The sequence below is a fragment of the Astyanax mexicanus genome, chromosome 3 (assembly GCF_023375975.1).
Source record: "Astyanax mexicanus isolate ESR-SI-001 chromosome 3, AstMex3_surface, whole genome shotgun sequence".
Taxonomy (NCBI): Eukaryota; Metazoa; Chordata; class Actinopteri; order Characiformes; family Acestrorhamphidae; genus Astyanax; species Astyanax mexicanus.
This window is the reverse complement of record NC_064410.1, coordinates 62,402,690-62,423,414: the sequence shown is the minus strand read 5'-3', so window position 1 is coordinate 62,423,414 and position 20,725 is coordinate 62,402,690. Positions and strand designations below refer to the sequence as shown.

General features: G+C 39.0%; 1 protein-coding gene across 2 annotated transcripts in view; it reads left to right on the top strand.

Annotated features, from left to right (window-relative positions):
- wu:fc38h03 (acetylcholinesterase collagenic tail peptide) overlaps positions 1 to 20,725 on the top strand; it is a 761,412-nt gene that overhangs the window by 547,213 nt on the left and 193,474 nt on the right. The window lies entirely within an intron of this gene.

The following is a 20,725-nucleotide window of genomic DNA, read 5'->3' as shown; positions in this document are numbered from 1 at the left end:
TTCTGTTCTCCATTTCTATTTTTTGCATCTTATTCCCCATCTCTCTATCCCTTCACCTCCCTCTATCCATCTCTCCACCTCTCTCTCTTTCCCCATCTCTTTATCCATCTCTCAATCGCTCTGTCTTTCTCTCCCTTTCCCCATTTCTCTTCCTCTCCATCTCACTCTATCTTTCTGTCTCTCTCTCTTCGTCTCTTTCTTCCTCTCTCCCTCCTTCCCCCTTTTTCTCTCCATCTCCCTCTCCATCCCCATCTCTCCATTTCTTTCTCTTTCCTCTACCTCCCCATCTCTCCATTTCGGCCTCTCTCCCGTCTCTCTATCTCTATCTCCTCCCCATCTTTCATTTATCTATCTTTTCTCTCTCTATCTCTCCATACCTCTCTCTCTCTATCCATCTCCCAATCTCTCTCTCTCTCTCCATCTTTCCATTTCTCCTAATTTCTCCTCTCTCTCCATCTCACTCTATATCTCTGTCTCTCTCTTCATTTCTTTCTCTCTCACTCCCCTTCTTTCTTTCCATCTCTCTCTCCCCATCTCTCCATTTCTTTCTCTTTCCTCTCCCTCCCCATCTCTCCATTTCTCTCTCTCTCCCATCTCTCTCTATCTCTAGCCATCTCACTATTCATCTCTCCACCTGTCTCTCCCCACCTTTCATTTCTCTCTTTCCTCTCTCACTCTCTCTCTCCATCTTTCCATCTCCCTCTCTCTATCCATCTCTGTCTCTCTCTTCATCTCTTTCTCACTCACTCCCCTTCTTTTTCTCCATCCCTCTATCCATCTCTCTCTCTCTCTCTCTCAGTTGGTTGGTGATGCTGGCGGTGCTGCAGGGTGGTATATCGTACCTGCCAGCACCGTCCCCATACCCCCATTCCGCCACAGTCGCCATGGCAACCGAACCCCCCACCGGCTCGGGTAGCTGTCAGCCCAAGGTTAAGAGCCAATAAAGCAGAGAAACACAGCAATTACTACACACACACACACACTCTACAATACACACACACTCCCAATTCCATCTGTACTCCGTCTCTCTCCTACAGCTTGTCAATTGGTGCAGCACTCGGATTGGGTAAACCCGTCAGCGCCCATTACGGCCAGTTCAGCTGTACCAGTTATGGCAGCTCCACCAATAAGCTGAGGGTCTTTAAGCGTAGGCCCACCGCTAATGCTGTATAACCCCCCCGCCTGCCTCCACCCTCCGCCGCTGGGGGTAAATGATATAAACTCAGTGCTCAGACCCCGGCCTGACTCTGAGTTACTGAAGCAGTAAAGGATGGGCTGATCCCAGATCTGACAGTAATGTCCAGTTACAGTGTGTCAGAAGCTAAACGGATAATGGAAAGTGGTTTAGTGGGATAAAGGACTCTGCGCTGGGAGATGACGAATGACTGGTTCTTTCCTTTACGGCACAATACAGGAGAGTGTGTTTTAAAATATATAATAAGAAGAATTTTGCTATTTATAGGTAGATGTTTGAATAAAATAAACATTGTTCTAAAACTATTATTCTAAACTATTATTCTAAAAACTACAAACATTTCTACCAAATTCCTTGGTTTTCAGGTTTTCAGACCTGAAATAATGCAAAGAAAACAAGTTCATATTCATAAAGTTTGAAGAGTTCAGAAATCAATATTTGGTGGAATAACATTGGTTTTTCACAGTTTTCATGCATCTTGGCATCATGTTCTCCTCCACCAGTCTTACACACTGCTTGAGGGGAAAACTTTATGCCTTTACAATCCTGGTGCAAAAATGTAAGAATTGTGCAACACATTTAAAAAAAGTGAAAAGGTTAGTGGGGGGACATTATCTTGTGTTATGGTGATCGGCAATCAATGAATTGCTTGGTGAAATAAATCAAATGGTATGAAAACAGCACTACAAATCAGGGATAAGATGTTTAATAGTGAAAGTAAGAGCTTTCCCACATAAACAATGCAGTAAAGGTAACTCAAGGGATTGGGACTGATGCAGGGAGTAGCTTCTCATCTCATAAACAACCATGTTGAAAGACTCATCCTGTGGCCATGGAAAATATGTTTTTTTTTTTTTTTTTTTTTCCTTTTTTTATTGGAATGCATAATATAGAGAGAACACCTATGATTTCTGAAACTACTTAAATCATTTTAAAAACTACCCAACACATTATTAAAAACATAATCTTCCAGGAAGGAATGTGGTCAGAGTAAAATCTTAAATGATAATGATCAGCGATCACTTAAACACTTGGTGAAACAAATCCAATGGAAGAACTACAACTAAACAGCACTGGAACGCAGGGATATGATGTTTAATAGTGAAAGTAAGAGCTTTCCCACACACACAATGCAGTAAAGGGAACTCAAGGGATTAAACAGTTGTTTAAACACCATTTTTATTTCATTAATAGCTAAAATGTGCTACTTGAAAGTAGTTAAATATACAAGCCCTGCTTGAAAATTGTATAAACATTTCCTAAGCTTTAAAAAACATTTTTACTGTGATCATTTCCACCTCTGTGGCGCCCTCCCAGGTATAACTGTGCTATAAGCGTGGATGATGTTTTCATGTATTATTAGTCAATCAATAATAATCAATAATTCCACCCCTTGCTGATGTCCAACCATCTACATCTGACTGCAACCAGAGGCACACTGCTCAGCCCAATCAGCTCTCCCTCCTGCCCCTCCCCTAAACCCATACATCATTCAGTGCCCCTCCCAAAGTACTCCTCAAAGTATTTTTTTTTTTAAAGCATTTTTCTAATTTGAGCTGAGGGTGGAGTCAGCTAAAATCAGTGGGTTTTGTAACCCTTTAAGAAAACCACTAATCAGTGAGGATAGCTGACAAAAATTCTGTGAGGGCAGGGCTGTGATCTGGGGTCTTTTATGGAATCATGGGAATTAAAGTGAGGTATTTTAAGTATTACCCATAGACTGTGTATAGCTGGACAGAGCATCGTCTCTCAAAAGTGAAGCCACCACAGGTCGGGCGCCCCCTGCTGTTCGGTTTCAGAAAGCTGTGTAACTCCACCCATCCCCATAGGTTTCAATGGCAAAACAGAACAACTTTCAATCACGTTTTTTTCTAATATACTGTAATTCTACCTCCATTATTTAAATGCAGCAGCTAGTGTAACCTCTGCTTATATTATTAAATTTTTATATCCCCACAGAATTAGTTTTTAAAAACGTTATTCAGCTCTATTCAAAAAAGGTGTGGTTATTGTAAAAGGGATGGTTATGGGCGGGACCAATAACAGGCCGTCAGCTCCGCTCCGCTCCGCTCCGCAGCCTGTGACCTCGAGGCAGCCCTCAGGGGCGGGGTTATTTAAATGAGCAGGCGGTCTCTCCAAAGTCTTTCTCCCTCCTCTGGTCTCTACTGCACAGCTCGGGTTTCAGGATCACCAACATGGCTGAAGATTTTGGCTTCATTTTCATTGAATGAATGGGAACGGAGACACGGCGTCCATCTTTTTTTACAGTCTCTGGTATTACCACCCATAGAGGACAGCACAGTGCAGTGGATGCTAATGATTGTGTCTGGCAGTGTCTGGCTTGAATTGTTCATGTGGGGAACCCATACACGTATTGGAAAGCTTTACTATGGATACATAATAAAAGTCACGAGACATGGTTCTAAGTTCTAAGCGTTCCAAGAGTATTTTTGCAAGTTTTGAGCCATTCAATTTAAAGTTATTTACAGTGACTTGCAAAAGTATTCATAGCCATTAAACTTTTCCATAGTTTGTCAAATTACACCCACAAACATAAATATACGGGACATTCGAGGACTTTGGTACATTTCCTGTCCCACCACTTAAATTTCAAATATCTAAATGACTATTTTTTGGGAAAAATGTACTTGTTATAAGACAAACTGTAAAATATGGTGGAATAGATATTATATAAAAGACCGAATACCTTTGGACCACCTCAAAAAATGGCCGTTTTCTCTTGTCCCTCACATTGGGTGACCAACTCCTTTGGCAAATTGAACAATTAAAATAAGCTCTAAATAAATGACTTCCTCTTGTATATTGTTGATATGCATCTTCTTTACTTATGAAAACAACTTCTTTGGTCTACATTGTTTTGCATGTTACAGTTTTTATGCTATTAAGTTGTGTCCCACAACATGCGCTCAGCCCTGTTACCATAAGGAATTTTACCTGCAGAGAAAGAGTTAAAATATTTGTCTACTGGCACAAAGGAAGTGACATCACAAGGGCATTTTCTGCCCACATGGTAAGACCAAGAGTAAGTGCTCTAACAATTATCAAGGCAAGGCAAGGCAAGGCAAGTTTATTTATATAGTACCTTTCATACACAACGGTCATTCAAAGTGCTTTACAAATTAGAAAATACACAGAGAAATCAAAAAAAAAAAAAAAAAAAAAAACATGTAAAAGATTAACAGTAAAAATGGAAATAAAAACTAAAATAAGAATAAAGCATGATTGATTAAAACATGATTAAAACAAAGAGAATTAAATTAAAAACATGTAAAAGAACAACAAGGAATTAATAAGAATAAAGCATGAATAAAACATAATATAAAAGTGCCGTTACAGAATAAAAGTGGGCGGAGCTGCAGTGTTTTAAGCTGAGCTGAAAGCCTGATCAAACATGTAGGTTTTCAGTCTGGATTTAAACATGTTTAGTGTTGGGGCTCTTCTAATGCTCTCTGTTAACTGGTTCCATTTAAGAGCAGCGTAGCAGCTAAACGCTAAACGCTGCCTCTCCGTGTTTAGTTTTTACTTTAGGCAGCTCTAACTGACCAGTTCCTGATGATCTGAGAGTTCTGCTCGGCTCATACTGCTGGAGCACATCAGATAAATATGCTGGTCCTGCACCATTAACACATTTATACACCAGTAACAGTACCTTAAAGTCTATTCTGTAACAGACTGGTATCCAGTGTAGGGATTTAAGGATGGGGGTGATGTGCTCCCTTCTTTTACTTCTAGTCAGAACTCTGGCTGCTGAATTCTGAATCAGCTGAAGCTGTTTGATGGTCTTTTTTGGGAGTCCAGTTAGGAGTCCATTACAGTAATCAATCCTATTAGAAATAAAGGTGTGGATGAGTTTCTCCAGGTCTGATTTAGACAGAAAATCTCTGATCTTATTTATGTTCTTGAGGTGATAAAATGCTGATTTGGTGACGGCTTTGACGTGACTGTTAAAAGTGAGATCAGAGTCCATTTGTACACCAAGATTACGCACTAGTTCTTTAGATTTTAGACTTTTTGAATCCAGATAGGCAGCTAGTCTGTGCCTCTCATTACTATTCCCAAATAAAATAATCTCTGTTTTATCTTTATTTAACTGCAGAAAGTTCTGTCCCATCCATTTATTTATCTGCTCAAGGCATTTACACAGTGAGTCAATGGGACCATAGTTGTTTGGGCAGAGGGCCATGTAGATCTGAGTGTCATCTGCATAGCTGTGGTAAGATATCCCATAGTCACGCATGATTTCCCCCAGAGGAATCATATATAAATTAAATAAGAGTGGCCCAAGAATTGAACCCTGGGGTACACCACAGGTCACTGGCACAGTCTCAGAAACATTATTTTCCATTTCCACAAAGTATTTCCTTCCTTGAAGGTATGAACTGAACCATTTTAGGACAGTTCCAGAAATTCCAACCCGGTTCTCAAGTCTATCTATGAGAATGTTGTGGTCAATGGTGTCAAAAGCAGCACTGAGATCAAGCAGTAGTAGAATAGACATTTTTCCTGAGTCTGTGTTTAAGCGAATGTCATTGATAACCTTAATAAGCGCAGTCTCAGTACTATGATTGGGCAACAAGTTTTTTCCCAAATAAGTTTGTCCAAGTTGTGTGTGTCTCTCAGTGAATGCAACCCTGTTACTCATACTGTAAGACTAATAATGAGTAGAGTCAAAATTTACTTTATATAATTATATAACCATGTTTGTCCTTGATCTTGTATACATAGCTAAATTTTACAGTTAGCATCTGTTTCTGGGGTTAAACCACAACTTAGCCTAGATTTGCAAACCTGTTACTCGCAACCCTGTTACTGTAAGTTACCAAATATATTGCATAATCTGATTTAAAAAACTGCTTTGATATCTGAGCTTGACGAATCAAACTTTTTGATAGGCTATTACCTGTATTTAATACATATATGACTAAAAATGATCAAATTGAAGATCAAATTTCCAGAAGTGACCACCCCTGAAATGTACCAAAATCCTGGAATGTCCCATACAGTATTTAATTGGAATTTAATGTGAAAGACCAACACAAAGTGGTATACAGTTGTGAAGTGGAAAGGAAATGATGCATGATTTACAAATAAAAAACTAAAAAAAGGGAGGTGTGCAAAAAGATTTAGCTGTAAGACGTTTAGGGTATGTCTCCACCAGCTTTGCACATCTAGTGACTAAAATTTGTGCCCATTAGTCTTTGCAAAGAGATGGAGCTCAGTCAGATTAGGGTTTAGGTCAGGACTTTGACTGGGCCATTCTAACCATTTAAACCATGTATGTTTAGAGTTGTTGTCAATCTTCCATAAAGACCACATTTGTGGAGTGCATGACTAATAGTTGTCCTGTTGACAGATTCCCCCACCTCTGGATCTCTGCATTTCGTCCAGAGTCACCATGGGCCTCTTGGCTGCATCTCTGATCAGTGCTCTCCTTGTTCGACCTGTAAGTTTAGGTGGACGGCCACGTCTTGGTACGTTTACAGTTGTGGCATTCTCTTTCCATTTCTGGATAATGGATTGTGGAACAGTGCTCTGTGAGATGTTCAAAGCTTGAGTAATATTTGTATAGCCTAAGCCTGCTTTAAACTTCTGTCACGAAAAAGCTGTATTTGTACTGCGATGAGATTACACACAGGTGGACCCTTTTTAGCGATTAGCAGTCATCACGAAACTTCTGAATGCAATTGGTCTTTCACATTAAATTCCAATGAAAAACTGTATATATGCAGGTGTTGGACAATGAAACTGAAACACCTGGTTTTACAGTTCTGGTGGAAACAGGAGAGTTGAGGTGCACATTGAATTCTGCGTGATTTGATCAGCCGTGGTTTTATGATTTTTTTTAGGATACAATCCTGGTTAGCACCCGAACATCCCTTTCAGACAGCTTCCTCTTACAGCGTCCACAGTTAATCCTGTTGGATGTGGTTGGTCCTTCTTGGTGGTATGCTGACATTACCCTGGATACCGTGGCTCTTGATGCATCACAAAGACTTGCTGTCTTGGTCACAGATGCTCCAGCAAGACGTGCACCAACAATTTGTCCTCTTTTGAACTCTGGTATGTCACCCATAATGTTATAGTGTGCATTGTAATATTTAGAGCAGAACTGTGCTCTTACCCTGCTAATTTAACCTTCACACTCTTCATGCTCTTACTGGTGCAATAATGTGCAATTAATGAAGATTGACCACCAGGCTGCTCCAATTTAGCCATGGAACCTAAAATCACACACTAAAATGATGATGTATATTTTATAGATTGTAATGTGACAATATATGGAGCATAAAGTTAAAGGAGTATGAATACTTTTTCAAAGCCACTGTAATTTACTTTCTTCATTTTTTATTAAAACATCCTGTATGCTTAACTTTATGCCTCTAAAGCATCCTGAGCAGCTGCATCACTGCCTGGTTTGGGACCTGCACCGTCTCTGACCGCAAGACCCTCCAGCGTATTGTGAGGACAGCTGAGAGGATCATCGGCGTCTCTCTCCCCTCCATCACGGACATCTACACCACCCGCAGCATCCGCAAAGCAACCAGCATTGTGAATGACCCCACTCATCCCTCACACGAACTGTTCTCCCTCCTGCCTTCGGGAAGAAGGTACCGCAGCATCCGGTCCAGCACGACCAGATTCTGCAACAGCTTCTACCCCCAAGCCATCAGACTCCTCAACTGCAGAGACTGAACTGATGGTTTTTCTGTACATGCGCACACACTCTTACCCCACTTACCCCAGAAAATGGAAAGCACTAAAAACCCTACTACCTCACTGGACTCTATTGCACACTGTGTAATAGAGTAATTACTACCTCACTGGTCTTTTTTGCACACTTTTTGCACACTGCAAAATTTGCACACTGTCTTGTTATTTATTATTCTTTGTCTGTATTGTGTTGTATTGTCTGTCTGCACTTTTGTACTGTTGCACTATTGTTCTGTCTACACTGTGTTTATGTGCACCATGGTCCCTGGAGGAACGTTGTTTAGTTTCACTGTGTACTCTGTATATAGCTGAAATGACAATAAAAACCACTTTGACTTTGACTACATTCTGTAAAATAAACACAGTACTGAATTACTGGGAGGTTTTAAAACACCCTTCATTTCCGCTCAGCTGCAGCAGCTGCAGTGTGAGGGTGCTGAATGTAGGGTATGATGACAGAACGCTGCTCCTGTTCTGGTTTATTATTTTGTGGTTGGAGGTGAAGGAGAAGCTGATCTCTGACTCCTCATAAATCCTAATGGGATGCAGCAGTGATGGGTGAGCTGGGAGGGAGGAAGCAGCGTGTGGTGTTACTGGAACAGCAGCGTATTGGGAACAGCCCAGTATGAGGGAATGATTAGACGGCGATATTGGGTACGAACAGTCAGGCCTGTTCTGCTGCTTAATCCATCAGAGCGAGCCAAGCTCCAATCAGATTATTGATTGACTGCAGCGGAGTGACAGGTGAAGTGGGCGGAGGTGCAGGTGGAGGGTTTTCTTGTTTATGCTGCATTTACACTTTTCTTACTTCATATTTCAGACATTAGATTTTGGAGTGATTTTGGGTAAACTTAGGTATTTAAACCCTGGTGAAATAATATAAACATATAAGAAAAGTACATTTATATTATGCTTTCATCAAATGTTTGAAAGTAATCTTGATCATACTGATCATACGTTTGAAAAAGTACAATATAGTGTATTTAAAAAACAATTATTTTCAAATAGACTTTTGTACATTTTTAGCAACGTGTTAAAAAGAGCTGTTACAGTAATTTACTTGTATCATGTAACTTTTTAGAAAGTAAATTTAATTACTTCTACTATTTTTTTTTATTAAGTACATTTGTAACATGCTGAAAATTGTAGTTCAGTATATTAAAATATATATTTTATACCCAACGAAGTATAGTAGAAGTGTCCTACTTACAAAAGACAGAAACAAGAAGCATATTTGAACTCTAATGTAAATAGATCACATATATTTAACATCAATTCTTAGTACATATATTCTCTAATATACCTGGTGTATAATAAATAATGATACAGTTGTAATACTCATTATTAAATATATTATAATTTTACTGTAAGTATATTTAAAATATGGGTTTAAATACATGAAGTAGTTTAGATGTTTAAATGTTACTTAAACATATTTAAAATAGTTCCATTTAGGTACAGTTAAATACACTTAGCACAATTTCAGTTTGTATTATTTTTATACAATTAAAGTATAATAAGTACAAAATAATTTGTGCTTACCTGCTATTATAATAAGTACTAACCCTAGTGAAAAAAAGTAGATTAATGTTCTAAGTGTGTTTAACTGTACTAAAATTGAACTATATTAAATATACTTACAATAAAATTATAATATATTTAATGAGTATTACAACTGTATCACTATTTATTATTATACACCAGGTATATTAGAAATGTACTAAAATTGATGTTAAATATTTGTAAGCATATTTGTACTTTAGACTTGATAATAAAACACAGTGGATCAACACCAGCAGATGACAGACATGTCTCTCCAAACCATCACTGATCATCAGTAAATTTTACATTTCATTTGAAGGAAGTTAAGGGATCAGAGTCTGGAGGAAGAGTGGAGAGACACACAGTCCAAACTGCTCGAGGTCTAGTGTGAAGTTTCCACCAATCAGTGATGGTTTGGTGAGTCATGTCTGTCATCTGCTGGTGTTGATCCACTGTGTTTTATTATCAAGTCTAAAGTCAGTGCAGTTTTGTTTTCCCACAAAATCTTACAGCACTTTTGATTTTCTGAGACTGAGATTTTCATTGGCTGTAAGCTATAACCATCAACAATAAAATAAATAATAACACATAACTTTTTTAATGATATTCTATTTTTTTTACATTTTTGTGCCTCTCCAAACAGCAATGCCAATGTAAGACCATTTCAGTTGATGTAAAACTAGCTTTTATTGGTTGTGATGGGTCATCCACAGCCCCCCACCACAAACCCCAACCTCGTCTCCAGCCCACTCAGCGCTCCGGCTCCCCCTCTCTCTGATTGGCTGCGGTGGGGCAGGTAATCGGGGCTGATTAATTCTCTTTATTGTTGGTCGTTTGTCTGCAGGGCAGGCACTGTCTGCTTCCCTCAGCCTCACTCTGAAGCAGCCGGTGATAAATGACCGTCTCTCCTCCAGCTCCACTGTCAACTTCCCAACCTCCGCCCTGCCTAAGTGCTTCTGATTGGTGACCCCTGGCTTAAAGTTAAAAGTGGCTTTTAGTCGGGATTTCTCGAGAGCCAGGAGATTTAGTGGCCCTAATGATATGGAACAGAATCCAGGGGTGGTTTATCCTTTATCTGCTGCATTTCCACCAAAACTAGTAACGTTTAGAGTGACAGAACAGTATAATATACCCATCAACCATAACATTAAAACCTGTTTTTAATATTGTAGAAATGGTGTATGGTGTTTTTTGGCACCTTGAAAACACAAACCTAAACGTACTTTACTCAGATTTTAAGCGATAGACCAAAACAAAGTAGCACATAATTGTGAAGTGGATCTAAAACATGCTTTTCAAAATTTTAATCAAATAAAAATCCTATAAAAGTGTGACATGCAAAAGTATTCAGCCCCCTTTACTCTGAACCCCCTAAATATAATCCAGTGCAATTTAATCAGTCGCCTTCAGAAGTCACTGAATTAGTTAATTAATAGAGTCAAGCTGTGTGTAATTTAGTAATTTAGAAGACCATAGGTGAAGAATTATAACGCAGGGGTAGGTTATGAAAACATCCCAAACTTAGAGCATCCCAAGCAGCACTGTTCAATCCATCATCCAAAAATGAATAAAAAAGTATTCTACAACTGTTTCTACAAACCGAAAAAAGATGAAAGAAGGAGGGAGAAGGGTAAGGCACAGGGGTGAGGCACAGGGGTGAGGCACAGGGTAAAGGAGAGTAAAATGTACAGGGAAAAGCACAGGGGTGAAGCACAGTGGAAAATGACAGGTTGAAGCACAGGGAGAGGCACAGGGAAAGGCACAGGGGTGAAGCACAGGGAGAGGCACAGAGAAAAGGACAGGGGTGAAGCACAGGGAGAGGCACAGAGAAAAGGACAGGGGGAAACACAGGGAGAGGCACAGGGAAAAGAAGAGAGAAAAGCACAGGAAGAGGCACAGGGAAAGGCACAGGGGTGAAGCACAGGGGTGAAGCACAGGGGTGAAGCACAGGGGTGAAGCACAGGGGTGAAGAAGAGGGAAAAGCACAGGGAGAGGCACAGGGAAAAGGACAGGGAGAAACACAGGGAGAGGCACAGGGAAAAGAAGAGGAAAAAAGCACAGTGAAAGGCACAGGGAGAGGCACAGAGAAAAGGACAGGGAGAAACAGGGAGAGGCACAGGGAAAAGAAGAGGAAAAAACACAGGGAGAGGCACAGGGGTGAAGCACAGGGGTGAAGCACAGGGGTGAAGCACAGGGGTGAAGCAAAAGCAAAGGGAAAGCAAAAGGAAAAGCACAAGGTTGGTTGGTTGGTTGGTTGGTTGAGTTTAACACCACATCAGCTCATCAGCTATTTCGTGGCAGGATAGGTATTGTTTATTCACAAGGTTCTATGATCTCGTCCTTAGATGTGGACTCTCAGTTTGGTAATAGTTAAAAAGTTCAGTACTTTGTTTGCATTGTCTTTGTTGAAAATGTCCATTAGTGTATCTGACAGGCAGATTTTTTGTTTTGTAGGTAAGTATTTTGGGCATTCGGTTAATATATGTTTTATAGTAATAGTTCGTTGGCACACATCACAATGTGGGGGTCTTTCGCCCTTCAGTAAAAAGGAGTGCGTCAGTCTGGTGTGGCCAATGCGGCATCTTGAGTAAATAACTTGATCCCATCTATTGTCTATATACGCGTTGGTAAAATGATCTATTTTGGGGTTGAGCTCGTACAGTTTGCTGTTTGTTTGGGTGTTCCATTCGTCTTGCCACTTCTCTTTGATGTATTTGTGAATTAGGGGCATTATATCTGTTGGTGGGAGTTTGCAGTTCGCTGTTTCGGCCTTTGATGTTCTTCTTGCTACCTGGTCTGCTTTTTCATTTCCAGTGAAGCCACTATGTCCTGGTATCCAGCAGAATTTTATATTAATATTTTCATTTGAAAGGTTGTGTAATCTATTCAGAATGGTGTTGATTAGGGGGTGACCTGTGTTGAGGTTGTCCAGTGCTTGTAAACAGGATTTGGAGTCGGAGCAGATCATGGATTTCTGCTGTCTTGTGGTGGTGACGTGGTCAACTGCCATTAAGAGAGCGTAGGCTTCGGCTGTGAAGATTGAGCAGTGTTGCAGTAAGTCTACTCGTAGTTCCTGTTCTCCAGCTACCACTGCTGCTGATACCTTGTTTTCAGTCTTTGAACCATCTGTGTAAATGAAAAGGTGGGATGGGAATTTTCCTTTAATGTCCATGAACTGTTGAAGATAGAAGTTTGGATGGGTGTCTGATTTCTTTCCACTGGCGAGGTCTAGAAGTACACTGGGTTTTTAGAGGGTCCATGGTGGAATGGAGTTGTAAGGCATCTGTGCTATATCCTTGAGGTCTATTGCAAGTTCCCTTAGTTGCTGTCGAATACGTAGTCCAAGCGGTTGTATATGGGTTGGTTTGGCATCATATAGTGCAGTGTATGATGGGCTGAATGTAGATGCATATGCCGAGTTTCGTTGGTTTTCTTTTAGCTTGAAAACATATTGGAGGACTAATCTCAATCGTCTGTGTTCCAAACATGGTTCACGGGCTTCTACGTACAGGCTTTGAATGGGGGAGGTTCGATATGCGCCCAGGGCTAGCCTGATGCCTTGGTGATGTACTGTGTTTAGGCTGTTAAGATAGGACTTTCTGGCAGCCCCATAGATAATACTTCCATAGTCGAGTTTTGTTCTGACAATGGTCCTGTACATTTGTATAAGGGGGTGGAATTCTGCTCCCCATTTGGTTCTGGTCAGAACTTTTATTATGGTTAATCTCTTCATGCATTCCTTTTTAATATTTCTTATGTGCGGGATGAAGATTAGTTTACTATCCAGGGTTAATCCTAGGAATTTTGTTTCCTTCTCAACCTTGATGGGATCCCCTTGAAGGTGGAGTTCTGGCTCGGGGTGGGCTGACCGTAACTTGCAGAAGTGTACACATGTTGTTTTGCTCTTGGAGAACTTGAAGCCATTAGCAACTGACCACTGGTGAACTTTGTTTATGCCCAGCTGAAGTTGCCTTTCTACTGTGTGCATGTGTCTTCCTCTGTAACCAATGCTAAGGTCATCTACATATAAACTACAGAATATACCCGGTGGTATTACTTTAGTTACGCTGTTAATTTTCAGGTTGAATAGGGTGACGGAAAGAATACTTCCCTGTGGTACTCCCATTTCTTGGATGTGCCTTTCTGAAAAAGTGTTATTAACTTTTACCTAGAAATGTCTGTTTGTTAAAAAATCCGCTATAAATATTGGGAGCCTTCCTCTAAGGCCTGCCTGGTGCAAATCTTTTAGGATGCTCCAGGTGGTGTCGTACGCTTTTTCAAGGTCAAAGAAGACAACCACGGCGTGTTCCTTTCTTATGAATGCGTCTCTAATAAAGGTGTCCAGTCTGACCAGGTTGTCTGTAGTACTTCTGCCTTTACAGAAGCCACTTTGCATTTCACTTATAATATGGTTCTTTTCTAGCTGCCATACAAGACGGTTGTTGACCATCCTTTCCATGGTTTTACAAATACAGCTTGTTAGCGCTATGGGCCTGTAGTTATTTGAGTCACTATGGTCTTTCCCTGGTTTAGGTAAGGGGATAATTGTCGCCTCCTTCCATGTTGACGGTATTTTTCCTGATGTCCAAATCTGGTTGAAAACTTCCAGTAACAGTATCAGTGAGCTCGTGGGAAGGTGTTTCAGCATTTGGTAGTGAATGTCATCTGGTCCAGTTGCTGTGTCATGTGATTGTTTTAGTGAAGTTATTAGTTCTTCTAGATTGAAGTCTTGATTATATGGTTCTGTGTTATGTAGATGAAAGTTGATCTCCTTACGTTCTTCTCGACTCCGAATAATTTGGAAAGCTGGTGTGGAGTTGCTTCCTGTGGAGTTTCTCTCAAAGGCTTTTGCCAGCTGTTCAGCAATGTCCTTTTCCTTGGTGGCCATTCTATCTTCATGTTTGATGTAGTGAATATTTGGTTGGTCTCCTCTGCCTTTCATTTTCCGCAAAAGGGCCCAGACTTTTGTGATTGGGGTATTCTTTGTTATTTTGCTTGTGTAGTTTCTCCAACTTTGCTTTTTTGCAGTGTTAATTACTCTTCGTGCTCTGGCACGGTTGAGCTTCAAATTGATCAGGTTTTCCCACGTTGGATGTTTGTAAAAAATTCTTTCTGTCCGTTTTCGAGCATTGATAGCCTGTTTGCATTCTTCATTATACCATGGGTTGCGATGCTTTCTTGGTGTTGTTGAGGATTTTGGGATAGTCTCCTCTGCTATTACTCGAAGGGTGTTTGTGAACCATTCGTTAAGGTCTGTGCTTTGCGTTGGTGCTGTACGTAGCCTTTCTCTGCAATGCAATTGAAAAGAGGGCCAGTCGGCTTTGTATAGTTTCCAGTATTGAGTCTTTTCAGACCAATGTGGTCTCTCTGGTGTGATGATGATTGGGAAGTGGTCACTACCACATAGGTCATCCCAGACTTTCCATGAGAACTCTAGAAGTAACTCTGGTTCACACAGCGTCAAATCTATAGTTGTATAGGTGCCATGTCCTGAGTGAAGATGAGTGTATGCTGGGGTGTTTAGCAGGCAGAGGTCATTAGAGTTGATAAAGTTTTCTAGGATCTTTCCTTTGGTGTTTGTGTACTGGCTCCCCCATATTGGGTTATGGCTATTAAAATCTCCAAGGAGCATATAAGGGGTTGGGAGTTGTTCTGCCAGACTGTCCAGGTCTTGGAGTGTCAAGTTGAACTCTGGTGGTACATATATTGCACATATTGTGATGGTTCTTGAGATGATATTAGATACTTGTACTGCTGTCACTTGTAGTCGTGTATTAATGATGACTTGGCTGTGTGGGATGTTGTGTCTCACCAGAATGGAGGTCCCTCCAGATGGCCTGTGTACATTCGGTCCATAGTTGCTGTAGGTAACAAAGCCCTTCAGTGATGTCTTAGTACCTGGTGCTAAATGGGTTTCTTGAAGGCATGTAACAACAGGGTTGAGGGATGCATTTAGATGTTGGAGTTCAGCATGGTTGGCTCTAAATCCTCGACAGTTCCATTGTATAATAGGATTTGATGTCATTTTGTTCGTGACGACCGTATGTGCGATCTGCTTCTTCCTTTAGGTGATGCGCTCCGGCTTCGGGACGACGCACCTTCTTCCATTTCGATATCTTTTAATTGTTCAGATTGTCCAGTGTTTAGGTCTGTACTTGCTTTTGGTTGTTGTCGTGAGTGTTCCAACTTTTTCCTGGTTATGCCCCCACTATGACTTGCAATATTTTGGTTTTGTTTATGATGTGGTAGTGTCTGGGCAGTCATGGGCGGACTTTGGGAATATGAACTCTTTACTTTAGGAGGAGTGGGTTCTTTTGGATTGGTGACCAGTTGTGGTTTGTCACTGGTCAGCCATGTGATTTCGGTTTGACAGCTGTTTGTCCGCGTTGCTTTAACCACTGCTGAAAATGGTTTTACGAATTTGAAGTTAGGGGAGTCGTTAACCAGTTTCCTTGCTTCCTCGTGGCTGACTTTCTTGGAGCATCTAATCTTTTGAATTTCTTTTTCCTTGATCCAGTTTGGGCATGTTTTGTCTGAGGCAGGGTGTGGGCCCCCACAGTTTCTGCATTTGGGTGGGTTTAGGCACGGCGCAGCATGATCCTCTTCTCCACAATTGTGACAGATTGCGGGGCTCTTGCAGACGACTGATCCATGTCCATATTTCTGACATTTGTAACATCGTATAGGGTTGGGAATATACAACTCTACATTTACTTTAAGGTATCCCACTGAGATCTTATCTGGGAGGGTTGGTTTATCAAACGTAAGAATATATGTATTTGTTTTTATGGTCTTATCTTGTTTTCTAATTGTTATACGTTTGGCATGGGTTACACCTTGAGGAGCTAGTTCTGTGACAATTTCTTCTTCAGATATATCATCCAGCTCTCTACATCGGATAACGCCTTTGCAGCTGTTTAGCACTGGGTGGGGGAAGGTCTTAATGCTGACACCTACAAATGTTTTAATACCTAGAAGGTTGTCTGCTTGTATTTTTCTGGTACACTCCACCAGTATCTAACCAGATCTGAGTTTCTTAACATCTTTTACCGTCCCTGCGATATCCAATATACCCTTGTGTATTGCAAAAGGGGAGAGCTTACTTAAAGGTGTTTCAGTTGATGTGGATTCCAACAATATAAACTTTGGCCAATTTACGTTCGTAGACCCAGTATTTGGGTCGGGGTCATCCTCAGTCAGTCTTCTTTTAGGGGTAGGTTCAGCCATATTTGCAGAATTAGGGATTCTTCACTCTTACTCCCCACCCACCTCGGAGTCCAACAAGGGGGTGCACAGAGCCGCGGCACTCCAGCGGATGTGCACCAGGGCTATAAGAGTGATATACTCGAACAACATGATAGAATTAGTGCTCGATTGACCCTGAGCCGGCGCCTGCTAGGGATCTCAGAAGAGATACAACCTAGGGCACGTCCCGACCAGCCGGTTGATTGGAGCGGGCCTCTCCAACCTCCTGTCTATGCGAAATAGGAGCCAAAGCACTGTGTTGGGTCGATGGCAGCCGCAGCATACCATTCCCCTCAAGTACCAGGACCTCTTCTTCCGCAGACACAGGTCGCACCTCACGGCAAACAAGGCGCCCCATATGTTCGCCTCTTACGAACAGCAAGGGGGTGCTGGGAACCTATTCTACCCCGGGAAAAGCACAAGGACATGTAAAGTGAAAAGCAAAAGCACAGGGAAAAGCACAGGGAAAAGCAAAAGGAAAAGCACAAGGAAAGTAAAGTGAACAGCAAAAGCAAAGGGAAAAGCAAAGGAAAAAGCACAAAGAAAGTACAGTAAAAAGCAAAAGCATAAGGAAATAAAAAAAATATATATACATATATATATATATATATATATATATATATATATATATATATATATATATATATATATATATATATATATATATATATTATGGCAAGCCAAACAGGAAATATATAATAAAAGCTGATATATATATATAATGAAAGCCGATATATATATAATGAAAGCGATATATATATAATGAAAGCCGATATATATATAATGAAAGCCGATATATATATATATATATATATATATATAATGAAAGCGATATATATATAATGAAAGCCGATATATATATAATGAACTCTGATATATATATATATATATATATAATGAAAGCGATATATATATAATGAAAGCCGATATATATATAATGAACTCTGATATATATATATATATATATATATATATAATGAAAGCTGATATATATATATAATAAAAGCGATATATATATAATGAAAGCCGATATATATATACATATATATATATATAATGAACTCTGATATATATATAATGAAAGCGATATATATATAATGAAAGTGATATATATATATAATGAAAGCGATATATATATAATGAAAGCGATATATATATAATGAAAGTGATATATATATATATATATATATAATGAAAGCGATACATATATAATAAAAGCGATATATATATATATATATATATAATGAACTCTGATATATATATATATATATAATGAAAGTGATATATATATAATGAAAGCGATATATATATAATGAACTCTGATATATATATATATATAATAAAAGCTGATATATATAATGAAAGCTGATATATATATAATGAAAGCTGATATATATATAATAAAAGCGATATATATATATAATGAAAGTGATATATATATAATGAAAGTGATATATATATATATATATATATATATATATAATGAAAGCGATATATATATAATGAACTCTGATATATATATATAATGAAAGCTGATATATATATAATAAAAGCTGATATATATATAATGAACTCTGATATATATAATAAAAGCTGATATATATATAATAAAAGCTGATATATATATATAATGAACTCTGATATATATATATAATGAAAGCTGAAATATATATAATAAAAGCTGATATATATATAATGAAAGCTGATATATATATATAATAAAAGCTGATATATATATAATGAAAGCTGATATATATATATAATAAAAGCTGATATATATATAATGAAAGCTGATATATATATATAATAAAAGCTGATATATATATAATGAAAGCTGTTAAGACCCTTTAAGAGGTAAACGGGTGGTCCGCACAGTCAGCCTGAGAGACTGAAGGTGGCGTTGTGGTTCAGCCGGCCTCGGTTAGGGGAGGCCGACCACCGGCAGGCAGCGCGGCTCATTCTTTCCATGGAGGTGCAGCGCGACCGGCCTCGGACTGGCTTTAAAGTGTCAGGGGGCGAAGGTGGCAAAAAAGCTCCGGCCCGCGAGCTGCTTTCCCCGAGCCGGGGACGGTCTACCAGCGTTCATTATATATATATCAGCTTTCATTATATATATATCAGAGTTCATTATATATATATCGCTTTCATTATATATATATATCACTTTCATTATATATATCACTTTCATTATATATATATCAGAGTTCATTATATATATCACTTTCATTATATATATATCAGAGTTCATTATATATATATCGCTTTCATATATATATATCACTTTCATTATATATATCAGAGTTTATTATATATATATCAGCATTCATTACATATACATCAGCTTTCATTATATATATATATATATATATATATATATATATATATATATATATATATATATATATATATCAGAGTTTATTATATATATATATATATCAGAGTTCATTATATATATCGGCTTTCATTATATATATATATATATCGGCTTTTATTATATATATATCGGCTTTCATTATATATATATCGGCTTTCATTACATATATATCGCTTTCATTACATATATATCGGCTTTCATTATATATATATCGGCTTTCATTATATATATATCGGCTTTCATTATATATATATATCGCTTTCATTATATATATATCGGCTTTCATTATATATATATCAGAGTTCATTATATATATATCGACTTTCATTATATATATATCAGCTTTTATTATATATTTCCTGTTTGGCTTGCCATAATATAATATATATATATATATATATATATATATATATACATATATAATTGAAAGGAATAGCAAAGGAAAAACGTTAAGGGAACAGGAAAGGGAAAAGGAAATGAAAAGGGAAAAGGAAGGGAGGAAGGAGGTAAGGAAGATATCTATGTAATCATGATCTATATGAGTTGTATATGAGTGTGTATAACAGTAGCAGTAGGTGTATGAGTGTGGAGTGTGAGGGTGATGGTGACTCCGGGCTGAGGGTGATGGTGAGTGGCAGAGATTGGTGAGGGTTTATGGGTGTAGTGATCGGCGCTGAAAACGCTTATCGGCTACTGCCGGACACTGATGAATCGACCAGAGCTCCGATCGAACGCTCGCCCAATCAGACCACCAAGGCCAACGACAACATTTTTCAGTTTTGTCTTAACCAATAACACTGCGGCTCGTCCGGCCGTGCCGTCCCTCATTCAGGAGGAACTTCATCTCCTTCTCCTGCTCCTGCTGCTGCTGCTGCAGTGATTTACAGACTGAGAAACAAAACTCTCTTCACATTCAGAGAGAGAGAGAGGAACAGAACGGAGCTGCTCTAAACTCATATATACACTCTAATATTACATAATAATAACATCAGATTTACAGACATTTCACTTCCTCTTTCAGGAGGAGAAACAACCAATCAATAATCAATATTACGCTGCATAATAATCTGCCCTCTGCGTTTAACTCCTCCATGTCTGGAGTGGTGGATAGTCCTGCCTGCAGAAGCAGCTGGATGTAGGACTGGATGATCTAATAAACAACATACTGTATCACAATATTTAAAGATATTTTCTCAATATATCATCACACATGTGATTACAATCCAAATAATTCATCCATAGTGACAGATCCTTAAAAACTACAATTTAAACACTCTTACTTCATAAAAGAGAGAGAGATAGAGGGATAACTAGAGAGAGAGAGAGAGAGAGAGAGAGAGAGAGAGAGAGAGAGAGATACTTAGATAGATGCACAGATAGGGAAAGAAGAGACTTACGGACTTCGATAGAGAGATGGATGGATAGATGGACGGACAAACTGACAGAAAGACAGACAGAGAGATGGAAAAAGAAACAGTGAGAGAGAGAGAGGGGAAGAATGATGGAGAGGTAAAAGAGATAGATAGATAGATAGATAGATAGATAGATAGATAGATAGATAGATAGATAGATAGATAGATAGATAGATAGATAGATAGATAGATAGATAGATAGATAGATAGATAGATAGATAGGGA